Source organism: Chrysochloris asiatica, unplaced genomic scaffold (assembly GCF_000296735.1).
Source record: "Chrysochloris asiatica unplaced genomic scaffold, ChrAsi1.0 scaffold00075, whole genome shotgun sequence".
Lineage (NCBI taxonomy): Eukaryota > Metazoa > Chordata > Mammalia > Afrosoricida > Chrysochloridae > Chrysochloris > Chrysochloris asiatica.
In genome coordinates this window covers 11,854,918-11,868,103 of record NW_006408593.1, presented here as the reverse complement: position 1 = coordinate 11,868,103, position 13,186 = coordinate 11,854,918, and the positions used below count along the sequence as shown (strand labels likewise).

Here is a 13,186-nt window from a genome sequence, read left to right as displayed (position 1 = left end):
GGCCGGCGAGGCCGCGCGGCGGGCTCCCGCGCGAGCGAGTGTGTCTGGGCCTGGGCGGAGGGATCCCCGGGCTGAGGCGGCGGAGGTGCTGCGGCCCGGGGCCGGGTGGTGAATGGGCTGGTGGTGCTCGCTGCTGCTGCTGAGAGGAGGAGGAGGAGGAGGATGAAGAGTTGGGCTTGTTTGTCTCCCACAGTTTCTCTCCTGCTGCTCTGATTTCCCCCTCCCCTATTCTGGCCCGGGGCCTGTGTGTGTCTCTCCTGAAGGAGGAGGAGGATCCAGTTCCTCCCCCCACCCCCCCTCCTCCCCACCCCCCCCTTGCCTGGGGAAGAGGAGGAAAGAAACAGTCCAGAGAGAGCGAGAGAGTGTGAGTGAGTGAGTGAGTGAGAGAGAGAGAGGGAGAAAAGGAGGAGGAGGAGGGAGAAGGGAACAACCTACCATCTTAACACACTAATATCTAAAAAGTGCGAGAGGCCCAGAGCAGCAGCAGCAGCAGCAGCAGCAGCTCCAGCTTCTTCCCTCCCTCCCCATGAAGAAGAGTTCCCTCCTCCTCCTCCTCCTGCTTCTCCTGTTCAGAGTTCCTGCCTCCAGCTGCCAGGGGGGACAGCCAGCCAGCAGCAGGAGGGTGCAGTATCCCAGCTTTTCCATTCTCTCTCCTCACTCTCCTCTCTCTCTTTTTTTTTCTTGAGTAGCTTTATTTCCCCTCCCTCCCCCCTTCCCCCCTCTCCTTCTCTCTGTCTTGTCTCTGGTGTTTGTCTCTGGGAGGAACTGGGGCTGCTTGCTTGGAGTTTGTTGAGGGGGGGCATAGGGGGAGGGGAGGGGTGTGTGGGAGGGAGGAGGGAAAGGGGGTGTTCTCGCCAGGACCCCTCAGTCAACTTGAGATTTGAGCAATAACTTCCCCTTCGGGGCGCCCCCCTGCGTGCCCTTCCTATTCCTACCCCCCCCTAAAAAAAGACAATGGAAAAACCTGTCTCCCCCCTTCCTCTCCTCTGCCCTCCACCCCTCCCAGGATAAATTGGAAGTAAGTTTATGAGCAGCCTCGGGAGCCTGGGCGCACAGTGCAGGGCCCGTGCGGGTGACACAGGCGGCGCGTTGGGGGTGGCGGGGAGGGGGCGTCACATTTTCCCGATGGGGGGTCGGGGAGGGGGCTGTCGGCGGGGGGGGGGGGCCGGAGCCTCGCCCGCCCCCCTCGGTTCTCCCTCGGCCCGGGGTTGGTCGACTGGGCTCTTTTCTCCAGCACCCCCCACCCCCCGGGATGCTGTCGGGGGGAAGTTTTTATTCTGGTTATTTATTTAATTATGATGATGATTATTTTGGGGGAAAACCATCTTGTTTGGCGACTGAGAGATCGGGTTAAAAAAATAAAATAAAAAAGCTGCGGCTGCTGACGCTGCCGGGCCCGAGTGTGTGTGTGTGTGTGTGTGTGTATATGTGAGTGTGTGTTGTGTGTTGGTGCATTTGTCTTGGGTGGCCGGAGCAGCGTTGGGGAAATTCCGCTTATTCTTCTTCTTCTGCAACTTGTTATTCCGGAGAGTCCGCCTGCACCCCTCACCCCGGGGCCGGCCCTCCCGCGCTCGCCCCCGTCGCCGGCGGCCGCGGGGCGCCCCCGGGACCCCGAGCGGTCCGGGGCCGACTGGCCGCTCAGAGAGGGGCCGCGGCCGCCCCTCCCCCGCCCGCGCCCCCGCCGGGGGGAGGGGCGCGCGGAGTGGGACTCTTTCCGTTTGGTCCAGCCCCGCCGTGCACGCAGTTCCCAACACTTCTCGTCATCCTCTCTCTGGGCTCTTTATTCTGCTGAGCGGTGCTGTTAGGATTTCTTTTTTTCCCCTGACCACGTTCGCGATGGTGGGTAGCGGCAAGGTGGCCCTGGTAGGGGAGGGGTTAATACCCAGATTGGGCACCGGGGGTGGGGGGAGAATGTCTCCTTTCAACTTTGTCTGTGGCTTGCACCCCCGGAGAAGGCCACACGCCGGTTGTGGGGTGCAGATGTGCCGAGAGTGATTTCTAAGTAGTTGAGTTGTTGAGACCAGGGTAGGACGGCTAATGGTAGGCAGGTTTTGTTTTCATTGGTGAATCGAGTGTCATCATATTCCGGTCATATGTTGAAATATTCTTTGTTTAGGTCTTCAAGTAGAGGATCTCACTCTGCACGTCCACATTGTGTTGTTTTTGAATGATGTCTCTGGAAGTATGGCTTTCTAGAATTTCAAATGTGAGTTAAGGTCGGGGCGTCTGTGGGCCTCAGCGCTGGCCTTGACAGTGAACTTTGTGGCAGTGTTTTGGATTTCAGAGATTTGCCCCAGAGCTGGGATGGGAACTGTGGATTTTTCTGAATAGTAGATGTCAGGAATGTAGATGCTTGAGCTGGGCGAAGTTAAAGGGAAGAACATTTATATATTAATAATTGATTGCAGAATATTGGAATCAGATTAATTTGGTCTGATGAAAGTTTTTTGTTTTGTTTTTTTTTAAAGCAGTTTTGCATTCTAGGAAGGAAATCTTTTCTTAGGCACACTTTTTAATAGGGGCTCTAAAGGGCCGGGAGCTGGAATATCTCCTCCTTCACCATCTCAGGCTCTACTGAGGGATTGGTAAACGGACTGAAATTGGGACTAAGACATCTGAGAGTTAACTTTTCAGCGTTTATGTTGTTTGTTTACAGCTGTTGTTCACAGTAGAAATACATAAGTCAGCTTTTCTCTGAGTTTTTGAAGACTAGCCCCTTTTGTTTTAAAGTTTTGCAATGAACTTGGTTCATAGTTTTGTAGGACACATTAAATTTGTATTGGAAACCGCATTATTCGTTTTAAATTTGGTAAGTTCTGCCCTATCTCTTCTGTCTCCATTTACATATGTTATCTACCTTGTGGATTTAAAACTCACTTGTTTGGGGCATTAAAAATGTCTAAGAAATGCATTAAAAAATCCCAGGGCATATCTTTTGGTGGCAAAGAGGATGCTTTTGCATGCAGTTACATTCATGTTTATCAAGAAAATTTCTGTACTTAAAACTTCTGTAGATGGACAGCTGTCCTTGAGTGGAGAGGGAGCATAGTAATAGTGTAGAAAATTCTCCAAGCAAACTTTGGACTAACATGTTAAAATTATATCAGGTGCTTTTTTTTTTAACACCAGACTTAGGCTTTTGTTAACATAATAGTATTTACAGCTTGACTGGCATTGCTCAGCTGGCCTCATAATAAAGTCTTTTGCTTGAGTGCTTCTGAAGGCCTTTTACTTAGTTTTTAGGAACATCTGCAGGCTTTATTTAAGCATGTTGTATTTTGAACTCAGAACTCTTTATGGGACTGGAATAGTAACCTATTGAAAAAGTCTCCTCCTCCTCGTGCTGAGTTTTATTTTTGAGACGTATGAGTGATGGATGGGGCCCTATTTCTTTTGACTTTGAAGGGTCCATCCTTTTCCCAGTTCAATCATCTGGAAGGAGCTACCTCAGGAATACTCTTCTTCTGCTTACATGAAGAGCTCTAAATGCTATCCAGCAGGAGGTGCTACAGCAAGAATAAGCAAATCAGACTTTTGAGGGTCTTGCTACTTATTACAGCTCTACTTAGCTTCAACTAAGCGACAGGATTAACACCTTAAAAGTTCCAGAAAGATATTGAGTAAGTCCACTTAAAAATTTCATTTAAAAATTACATTTGCTATTTGAAATGGTAATCTTTGACTGCTTTTTACCTGCTTACCATACGTAAAGTAGTTTTGTTATTGTAGGTTTCTTAAGGATGCTGAGCTTAGTTCGTTTTGGTGTGCTGTTAAGAGTATTTTGTTGTAAGGGAAGCTAGTCTTATATTGTGGAGCCCTGGTGTGGCTCTGCGGGCTAATGCGTCAGACAGCAAAGTCCTTTGAACTGTAAGGTTGGTGGTTCCAGCTCACCAGCTGCTCCTTGGAAACCCTATACAGTGTCGCTGTGGGTCACAATCGACTCAACGGCACTTAACAACAAGTCTTATATTTGGAGTCCTGGTGTGGCACTGTAGGATCAGCACTGGACTAAAAGATCAGTTTGAACGGCAAGGTCAGAAACCCTATGAGTTTCCGAAATCACTATGAGTTGGAACCAATTCGATGGCACTAAACAACAACAACAGTCTTATATTATGGAGAGGGTGTTGAATGCACATTTTGAAAAAAACATGTGCAATAGGTATAAGCAGAAGTAGTTCATATGCTTGGGGCTTTCAAGCTTTATGATAATCCCTGCAATATTAATACAAGTAGGATATAGAGGGCTTGATAGTTTGTCGTTGTTAAGTGCTGTGTAGCCGATTCTGACTCATAGTGACCATAGGTAGGGTTTCTGAGGGGCTAGTGGGTTTGAACCACCAACCTTTTGGTTAGCAGTCCAGTGCTCATCCTACAGCGACACACCAGGACTAGGCGATATTGTGATAAAATTTTTAGACTGTTCCTATCAGCTAAATCTGAGGCCCTAATGGTTCTAACAGTTACATTTCTGTGACTGAATTTGTTGAACTAGAAGTAAAGTTATGTTGGTGGGTATGGGTCAGTGCTGATATGCCAATGAGCAACTCTGGCAAACAACTGCATAAAGATGAAAGTAGCTACTTTGACTGTGTCACAGTATTTACAATATATGGTTCTTTGAAACTCTGTTAGGTGAGTTATCAATGGAAATAGCATGCTATTTTGGCAGCTTGTAGAGTTTGATACCAAAGTTTTAAAAAAACTTGACATCTATAGATAATTTGATGAGCCTGCTTTGAGCATTGTCTAACTTCTTAGACATCATACTATACTTTTTCTCAGTAAGATCAAATGAGATAATACATAGGAAGGTTCTTTGTAAATCCTCAGAAGCCATGCAGATGTTCGGTTCTTCAGATAGGTGACTAATTCATACATGGAGAGGTTACTCTGTTCTTAAAATGCTAACTTTCTCCATACTCGTTGGGAAATGAGGGCCAAAAAAAGTGTTCCTGAACATTTAAAAAAAAAATTTTTTTTTGGATAAAGCTGTGGTACCAAAAAGCTCTTTGTTAGGAGTCTTGAACCTTTGTTTTAAAAAAATGCTGCCTAGGCAGTTTTTCCTAATTCAAAAAAGAAAAAAAAAAAAAAATTTTATTCTTTTGACTATCCTAAGAAGTGTGTACCCTCTATAAGCGTTTCTTCATTTCTCCTGATAGCACTAGTACTTGATTTTAGTGAATATTTAAGTTCCCCAACGTTTCTCTAGACATTTATTAACACAGAGAGTAACAGATGTCATTTTTGGGGTTTTTACCATTTTGCTTGACTCTTGTAAATTTCTGAAAAATTCAGATGAAAACTTTCAAGTATACTTCAAAGTGAAAAAATCTCTCCCTATCCATCTATATGTAAATCTATATGTGAGTATTAGGAGCATGTGTATTGTTTTTTGTTTTTCTATTTTAGAAGAATGCATGAGGAAACGACTGTTCAAATCTAGGGTGCACTTAATTTTTGTGGAAAAATAACCCCAAGGTTTAAAACTCAAAGTCTTAGCTTTCTTAATAGACTCTCCTCACAAATTTGTAATAGAAATATAGATAATTGGGAATTCCTATATTTGTAAATGTATCAAAAAGTATAGGATCTTATGTTTTAAAAGTGACTGACTGTTCTTTATAAAATAGTTCCAACTAAAAAGTAAATATAGAAACTTCCCTCGGTGGAAGGTGAGAAAAACATTTAAATATTGAGATAAAAAGGAAACTTCTCAGATGGTGTATACTTAAGCTCCTTATGAGAAAATACTAAAGTTAAATCAATGTGCCTCTAAGTTTTTTGTATCCTTGGTATTTCATTGCTGACGGTTTTTGAGTAGTATGCAATTGCTATTCAAAAGGAGGAAATAAAGTTTCATGTCTCCAACCTTACAAAATTTCATTATGCCTATATTCATAGATGGTTTCTTGAAGCATGTTTGAATTTTCATATTAATTTTTTGTGCTGGGAAATGTAGTGATTTACATTGGCTTCTCAGGAACTTTTGTATACTTTTTTGTAGACTTAAGTATTCCTTAGGAGCTGCGCAGTGTATTTGGATCACATTAACTGTACTAGATGTGTTTTTGCTGCTTTGACTTTTTAAAAAATAGTATATTAACACTACATTAAGTTTATTGTAGACAATTATTTCTCAAATAGTATATGCTTTCTTCTTTGTATGTTTAAATGTACTATTTTGCATACAAAATACCATACTATTTTGTAGGTTTTCATATAATTCTCAATTGTGTATTAAATTTTAAACAGTTATCTTTTGTGAGGCTGTTGAAATAGACTTTTTTTTTTTTTTGAAATAGACTTTTTAAGAGTAACTTTCATATTACTTATCCATCAATCCAGTCTAAACTTGCCCTTTTTAGAGATTATATGTGGGTCTCTGTCATCCTTGGGCATTTCTAAAGTAACTTTTTTTCATACCAGATTATTGTCTGATAATTTGAATATCCTTTGATTTCTCTCTTTCCAATACTTCCCAAGTCCTTTCCCTGTTTAAAAAAAAAAAAAAAAGGTTAGTGAGCAGATCTTGGTTGACGACACTAGTCTCTCCTGTATTTTGGGAACCAGCTATAGAAACATTCTCTGCTTACATTTTAAAAAGTAGACAGGTGAAGGGGTAATGTGGAGATACGAAGGGGATAGGGCCTAACAAGTTGGTGATCTAGGCTTTATTTTGACTCTGTGGGCCTAGGAGGAAAAAAATAACTTAAACACAGAAGCCAAAAAGATGGGTTTTGTTTTATTGTTTTGGCTGCATTGAGAATACAAACTGTCAGTACTTGAGGAGAAGAAGCAGCAGAAAGGAATTGTTTTTTTTTTTTTTTTTTTCTGCTGCAGACCCAAGTGCTGTTAACCATGTGCATCTCTAAAGCACATACTTGCAAATCAGACAGTAGTAGAGTCTTCCATTCAATTAACAGTCAGAAACCTAAACTCTTTTCTTCTTTTTACTTTCTTTTAAAATAAGTACCCAAAACTTCAGGATAATGACAATAATTTTCTGATAAAAGTGGGTGATAGTAACCATGGCAACTGCTATCTCTAGCCTTATGGACAGTATGTTGTATTGATGAAGCTTCAGATCCTTTGGTGTGTAGCCTATCACTTTTATGGTGAGATGTAGTAGCATGTGCTACAGGTGATTTGTTGCTGGATTGGTTTAAATTTGTGTGCTAGCTTATCTTTCCTGTTTAGGAATTTCTTGGCCCTTATTCCACAGCATGTTTGTGAAGGGGCTGTTGCCTGAAAATAACCCACCACCTGTGTTAGGCCTCCTGATGCAGATTGCACTTAGTTCTTTCCCAGCCAGTTTTCCTCGGTCTTGTAGAAAATTAGGGTGTGTGTAGAAACTGTATGCACATAAATTATAGTTCAAACTTATCAGTTATTGATAGCTTTTTAAAAAAAATTATTTAAATCTTGTGTTTTCAGAAGAGGTTAATGGAGAAAGTAAATGAATGGATCTGTAGTTGGACTTTTCTCCCCTAAGTGTTCTTCTGTGTATGTAGGGAATGAGGGGTGAGGAGTAGAAGTTGCAAAAATTGATTAGGGATTTGTCAAAAGAGGAACAATATATTTCCAGTGGGTAGTGCTAGAGTAATGGGAAATGTTTCCTTTAAGGAAAAATTATTTCTAAAGGATAAGTTGAGAATGAACTTATATGGAAAACCTGGTAAAACAGTTAAAAAATTTATCTATAGAGAACATTGAAACTGATCCAGGCAAACATAAGAAAAAAAAGTTTAAAAAATTGTATTTCTATCATAATTTTTTTTTTTACTTTAATATTTTCTTATGCTTATTGTATATGTTTTATTATGTGAGAAAACGTTAACCTAAATATTAACTGATACTTTCCCCAATGCTTGTTAAATTATGTTCTGGTGCAGAGAAAAAATTAGGCCTGAATTTTCATAAATACTGATAATCAGATCTAGTCAAATTGTGATAGATCAGACTTTCTTTAAACTTGCTGTGATATGGTAAAGTGATTTGCTTACTACAAGTCCCAGGATGCATTGCAGCTTTGCTTAACTTCAGATTAAAGCATTGCATGCTGGGGCTTGTAGTTGATTTGAGTAGCACAGGCAACTCTTCCCTCTGGTCTACTCCATTTTATACACAGCTTCCCAAGCTACCAAGAACTTTCTGCTAAAGTAAACTTTAATTGCTAGTATCTTGCTTAGTATGCTGCTGAAATTCTAAAGTGAGATTAGAAGCAGCCTAATGGTTTCATTTACCTTAGATTAGTTTATTTTATATCATTCAGTATAAATGATTTACATGTAAAATAACAGCACGGACTCCTGGTGTGGTGCTGTTGGATAAGCATTGGTCTGTAAATTACAAGGTTGGCAGTTCAACCCCACCAGCCGTTCCTTGGAAACCCTATACAGGGTCCCTATGAGGCGGGAATGACTGGACTGCACTTAACAACAATATAAACCTACATATAAGGAGCTCTGGTAGCGTAGTGGTTACGAATCGGGCTGCGAACCTTAAGGCCAACAGTTCTAAACTACCAGCGGCTCCGCGGGAGCAAGATGAGGCGTTCTACTCCCGTCAAGATTTATAGCCTTGGAAACCCTGTACAGGGTAGCTATGGGTCAGAGTCGACTCGACGTTACTTAACAACAACAACAACAGCATATAATACACATTTGTGTGTGTGTGTATTCATGTATATAAAATCAAGTCTTAGCACTTGTAAATTATTTTTATACCTGTGGTGATAACTAAAAAACAAACACACTCATTCCCTTTAAGTCAGTTCCTACTCATGTTGTTTTTTGGGTGCTGTGGATTTGATTCCCACTCATAGTGACCCCTGTTTAGGGTTTCCAAGGCTGTAAATCTTGACAGGAGCAGAAAGCCTCATCTTTCTCCCATAATGTAGTTGGTGGGTTTGAACTACCAGCCTTGTGGTTAGCCATCCAACACTTGTCCTACAGTGCTACCAGTGCTCCTCATTGACCTTATAAGCTTCTAGTAAAGCTTCATGGAGGCAGACAGCCTCATCTTTCTCTAGTTTCTTTGTAATTACAGCATTACAGGTTTCTCGTATGAGCATTGTTGTTGTGTGCCATGTAGTTGCTTTTGACTCATAACGTTCTTGCATAGGATTTTTGAGGAGCAGCTGATGGGTTTGAACTGCCAACTTTGTGGTTCACAGTCCAGTGTGAAGCTTATTCTTGTAGAGTAATATCATTGTCTGGACAGATAGATATGCCATTACTTTTGGGGGAGTTGGATATAGTTCAGTAACTTCAGTTAGATGGAAAGTTCTTTTTTGTTTTGTTTTGTTTTGTTAACTAGCATTTAAGTTCAGAGTTTTGTGATTCGTCTTTGGTAAGTGTTAACATCTTGAGTATCAGTACTCTTAATTGGAAGTCGGATGACAGATAAGTGTTGTTTTAGTGTAAATTAATACCCAAAGATGTAGTCTGAAAGGTACAAAAAAAGTGGGATTCATCTAATAATTTGTTAATGTTTTAATTTGTGTAAAATTTGAATTTCTACTCTTTTGAGGGTTCTGATACTTTAGTAACTTACTGTCAGAGGGCTGTTGCATGGATTAAATATTAAAATCTGTGAAATTGCTTAGTGCAGTACCTTACCTATATGGCTCAGTACGTGTTTGGCTCTCTGGTAGCATAGTGGTTATAAATCAGGCTGCTAATCTCATGGTCAGCAGTTCTGCAGGAGAAAGATGAGGCTTTCTGCTCCTGTAAAGATTTACAACCTCAGAAACCTTATGCCGGGTCATTATGAGTCGGAACCGACTCCACAGTACAAACCCACCACCACTGTGGTAGTAGTGGTTGTTGTCATTAAAAACTAGCATATTTTCCATTTGTCTTCTCTTTTTATACTATAATGTGTTCAGCAGGATATTTTAACAAGATTTTGAGATTTTTGAGTTTATGGTAACAGTGCTGCAATTTCTTCAATAATGTTTTGCTTTGTATAAAATGTCTTCGTACTTCATTTTATCTGTAAGTGGTATATTCTCTGGAGTCGGGCAACCATACAGTAGCAGAACTTTCACTAGGATTCAGCTCTTTGCCACAGCCAAGTGTCTTTCTTACCTGCTGGCTGGTATCTACTCCAGCCTCTTCTCTTGTGTGGAGTTCCTAGGATCATTGCTGAGAGCTGCTGTGTTTACTTCAGAGAATTCTGCCTTTTCGTAGTGATTATTTAAGCCCTTGTTTACGCAACAAGCCCACTGTGAGAGGAGTAACACTTTGCCTCTCATATGTGATTTAAAGTATTTTTTTGTGTTGATGTTAGGATAAGCACTGGACTGAAAGCCACAAGGTTGGCAGTTCGAGCCCACCAGTCACTTCCCATGAGAAAGATGAGGTTTCCTGCTCCACAAAGATTTACAACCTCAGAAACCCCACACAGGATAGCTGTGAGTGGGAACCCACTTGATGGCAGTGCCAGTATAGGGTTTTGAAGAGCGGCTGGTAGTTTGAACTGCCAGCCTTGTGGTTCAAAGCCGACCTTGCGGTCTAGGTTGACAGTTGAGAAGACCTGGCTGTAAGTTCAGCCCTGTCACTTGGACTAGAGAAATTTAGCCTTGCTGGGCTTTAGTTTACCTGGTAGCGTAGTGGTTACGAATCGGGCTGCTAAACTTACAGTCAGCAGTTCGAAACTACCAGCGGTTTCGTGGGAGAAAGATGAGGCTTTCTGCTCCCGTAAAGATTTACAGCCTCGGAAACCCTATGCAGGGTCGCTATGAGTTGGAACCGACTCCACGGCACATAACAACAACAACAAAATAGGGATAACAGTAAAAGCGTGCTTCACTATGCTGTTACAAGGATTAGATATTACTCGTGAGTGTGCTTTATAAATTGTCAAGTTGTATAGATAAATTGGGAATCCTTGTGTGGCGCTGTAGGATAAGCACTGGACTGTTAACCTCAAGGTTGGTGCTTCAAACCCATCAGCGGCTTCTCAGAAATCCTATGTAGGGTTGCTATGAGTCAAATCAGCTTGATGGCACTTAATAGCAGCAACAGCACTATATAAATGGACCCCTAGTGTGGTGTGGTAGGACTGCTGACCACAAGGTTGATAGCTGCACTCAGAAACCCTATACTAACTAGGTCACTATGAATCAGGCCTCACTTGACGACACACAACAGCAACAGCATTCTCTAAATTAGATGTCACTAAAACACCTGGTGTGGTGCCGTAGGAGCAACACTGGACTTGGAACCACAAGGTCACTGGTTCAAACCCACCAGTCGCTCCTTGGAAACCCTATATAGTGTTGCTATGAGTCTGAACCAACTTGACGGCACTTAACAACAACAACAATAAATGGTTAGATTTTGAGCTATTTGTCTATGTTAATATTAAAAAATTTTAAATATGTTGTTAAGTGCTGTTAACTTGGTTCCTACTCATAGTGACTGGTTATAGGGTTTCTGAGGAGTAGCTGGTGGACTTGAACCACCAACCTTGAGGTTAGCAGTCCAGTGCTTATTCTATAGCGCCACACCAGGACTCCTTTAAATATGTAAGAGAATAAAATTGATCAAAATTGGGGACCTCCCTCCACTACTACCACCACCACCAGTGCCCAACAGAGAAATTCTTGACATGTTTTTAGAGTTCTTCTTGATACGTTTTTCTAATGTAAATATCATAAATGACTACTGAGTTTATTAAGTTGTTACAGGATTGAAAAGTAGTTTTGTTTTTTTTTTAAGGTTTTTATTTATATTTTTGTTGTTGTTGAGAATTTGCCCAGCAAAATAGACAGCACTTCAGCAGTTTCTGTACATATATATACGTTCTTTGAGTTGTGCAGCCATTCTTTGCCTCCTTTTCTGAGTTGTTCTTCCTCCACTAACAAATTCTCTACCCCTAAGGTTCCTTGGTCTTTCAAGTTGCTCTTGTCAATTTGAGCTGGTATGTTATTGCTTTTGGTAAGTACCATCAAGTTGGTTCTGACTCATAGTGACCCTATAAAGGGTTTCTGAGGCTGTTCATCTTTGTGGGAGCAGAAAGCCTCATCTTTTTTCCTGCAGAGTGGCTCGTGAGCTCGAACCACTGACCTTGTGGTTCACAGTCCAGTGCATATCGTACAGAGTCACCACTTGCCCATTTCATCTCATGTAGATCGTTCTTGGGAGTCCTGGGGTGGTGCTGTAGGATAAGCACTTGACTGCAAGGTCGGCAGTTCAAACTCACCAGTCACTCATTGGAAACTCTATATAGGGTCACTGTAGGTTGGAACTGACTCAACAGCTCCTAACATCAACAACAGCAAGATAGTTCTTGAAAGAGTATAATGCTCAAGGCAGACATGTTTTATTAGTTAAGCCAAGCCAGTGCATGATTTTGAGAAGACTTCAGGTTTAAGGGTTAAAAATTATACCAGGACAGTAGTTTCTGGGCTTCACCCAGCTGTCATTGTTGTAGGAACTCAGGTTTCCATGATAAAATTTGAAATTCTTTTCTTTATTTTCCCCCTTTTGATCAGGACTCTTTCCTAGAATCTTTGATAAAAAATGTCCACTGATGGTAGCTGGGCACCATCCAGTTCTGGTCTCATTGCAGAGGAGGCAATTGTTCATAGAAGCAATTACCCTTACATTCCATATCATCCTATGCCTGACTCTCTTGCTCCAGGAGAATAGAGACCATTTGTGCTTTGATGGCCTCTTGCAAGCTTTGACGACCTATGCAACAAACTAGGAGATAAAACCAAAGCACTGAACATATTATTAGACCAATTAACTGGGATGTCCTATGAAACCGTGACTCTAAACCCCCAAACTAAGGAACTAAATCCCACGAGGTTTTGGTTGTACATAAGCAGCCTAAGCAGCTACTCTCGTTGTTGTTGTAAATTTATTGATTATATGGCTTTTGCCAATTTAACTTTTTACAGGTGTGCAGTTTATTGCAAGTAATTAAAATATTCGGTGGCTGTGCAACCCTACCCTTAATCACTGTTCGATTTCCATCACCATTTACCAGCCCTTTCCCCCTCACCCTTATTACTCCCACCCCTGGTAACCACTTACATACTTTGCTTTCTATGCATTTGACTTTCCTTTTGGTATAATTGAGGTCATATAATATTTTGTCCTTTTGTGATTGACTTATTTCACTCAGCCCATTGTCTTCCAACTCCATGTGTATCATTGTTGTTAAGTAC

At 41.5% G+C, this 13,186-nt stretch overlaps 1 protein-coding gene across 1 annotated transcript in view; it reads left to right on the top strand.

Moving 5' to 3' along the window:
* Window positions 1–380: 380 nt before the first annotated feature.
* The window catches only part of PHF21A (PHD finger protein 21A), a 283,341-nt gene continuing 270,535 nt past the window's right edge, over window positions 381–13,186 (top strand). The window contains exon 1 of the mRNA XM_006865046.1: window positions 381–622. The gene's annotated coding sequence lies outside the window, so the exon portion shown is untranslated. The remainder of the gene's footprint in view (window positions 623–13,186) is intronic.